The following is a 2319-nucleotide window of genomic DNA, read 5'->3' as shown; positions in this document are numbered from 1 at the left end:
TCCCCTCCTCCCACCTCAAGCCCCACCCCCATCTCCTACCTACTAACTTCATCCCGCCCCCTTGACCTGTCCGTCCTCCCTGGACTGACCTATCTCCTCCCTACCTCCCCACCTACACTCGCCTTTATTGGCTCCATCCCCGCCTCTTTGACTGGTCTGTCTCCTCTCCACCTATCTTCTCCTCTATCCATCTTCTATCCGCCTCCCCCTTTCTCCCTATTTATTTCAGAAATCCCATACCCTTCCCCATTTCTGAAGAAGGGTCTAGGCCCGAACCGTCAGCCTTCCTGCTCCTCTGATGCTGCTTGGCCTGCTGTGTTCATCCAGCTCTTCACCTTGTTGTCTCAGATTCTCCAGCATCTGCAGTTCCTGCTATCTCTAAATTACTTCTCATTTGTGTTTACTCAGGTGAAGGAGGTTGTAGATACAGAATTTGGGAAGAGGGATTGAGGTTCTTGAGCAGATTGATATAGTGAGTGAGAAGGTCACAGAATCTTACAGCGTAAAAACAGGCCCTTCATCCCATGTCTGTGCCAACCAATAAGCACCAAACTACACTGATCCTATTTGCCTGCACTTAATCCATAATCTATTACATGCTGGCATTTTAAGGGTTCATCCAGATGCTGCTTAAATGTAGCGAGTGTACCTGCCTCCTCTACCCTCTCAGACAGCGCATTCCATATTTCTCAACCTCTCGATGGAAAAACATTTTTTTCACAGATTTCCTCTAAACTATTTAGTCCTCAATGTAAACATATGCCCTTTGGTCTAAGATGCTTCTGCCATGGGGAATTGCTGAACACTGCATTTGCACTGTCTGCCTACTTGACGTAATACAAGACAATCGTGTAAGTATCCTGGGGCTTACAATTGACGAGAAACTGAGCTGGACCAACATATAAATAACTGTGGCCGCTAAGTAAGAAACAGGAGCTTCTGACATGTGAAACTACCTCCCACTTTCCCAAATTTTGTCCACCATCTAAAGGCACAAGTCAAGAGTCTGATTAAATTCTCTCCACGTGTCTGGATGAGCGCTGCTCCAACACTTCACGCTCGACATCATTCAGGAGGAGCAGAAGTAGGACATTTGGCCCATTTAGTCTGCTCCCCCATTCGATGAGGTGACAGCTGGTCTAATAATCCTCAACTCCACTTTTCTGCTTTTCCCTTGATTACTGGTTAAAAATCTATCTCAGCCTTGAATATTCTTTACCTGCTTGACTGCTCTCTGCAGTTTAAAAAAAGTCCACAGATTCACTGACCTCTTTGAAGAAATTCCTCCTCACCGCTATATTAAAAGGCAATTACTCTGAAATTGTGCCCTCTGATTCTGGACTCTTCCATGAGGGGAAACTTTTCCACATCTACCTTGTCAAGCTGCCTAAGCATTTTGTATGTTTCAAGAAACACTCAACCTGTTCTCATAAGAAAATCCTTCCACACCCAGGGTCAACCAAGTAACCCATCCTGGGACTGCATCCAATGCTAGTGTATCTTTTCTTTGATGAGACCAAAAGTTCTTACTGTATTCCAAGAGGCCTGACTAGTGTCTTGTGTACTTTCAACAAGACTTTCCTGTTTTTATACTCCATTTCCTTTGAAATATAGGGTCACCTGCCATTTGTTTTTCCTATTGCATTGCTGAATGTGGGTGCTTGCTTTTCCTCATTTATGCATGAAGACTCCATATTTGTTTCTGCAGTTTTCAATTTTGATTATATTTAGCTCCTCTGTTCTGCCAACCAAAGTGCATAACTTTCCTACATTGTATTCCACCTACCAAGTTTTTTGCCCACACACTTGACGTGTCAACATTCCTCCAAACTCTGCAGCCTTGAATATTTGCATTCCCGCCTATTTTTGTCATCCATGATTTTCATCTCAGTCATTAATATATGTTCTAAATAATTGTGGCCCCAACACTGATCCCTGTTGCAGTCCACTAGTTTCAAGTTGCCTTCCCAAAAATGGCCCCATTATCCCAACTCTGTCTTTTATTATTTAGGCCATAGTCTATACATGCTGATTATATTACTTCTAACACCAGTGGAGCCACCTGTCCTGGCTTGGAATTGTATCGTCGTTCCTTCACAGCAAGGTCAAAATCATGAAACTCACTTCCTAAGAACATTAAGGAATATAGAAAAAAGGCAGGAACGTGGACTTGAGGATGATTAGATCAGCCCCGATCTTGTTGAATGGCAGAACAGTCTTGATGGGCCAAAAGGCCTGCTTCTATTGTTGCCTCTTACAGTCTAACAGCACTGTGGATGTCCCTTCATGCAAAGAACTGCAGCATTACAAGAAGACAGT

Source organism: Rhincodon typus, chromosome 5 (assembly GCF_021869965.1).
Source record: "Rhincodon typus isolate 14 chromosome 5, sRhiTyp1.1, whole genome shotgun sequence".
Lineage (NCBI taxonomy): Eukaryota > Metazoa > Chordata > Chondrichthyes > Orectolobiformes > Rhincodontidae > Rhincodon > Rhincodon typus.
This window is presented reverse-complemented; position numbering follows the sequence as displayed.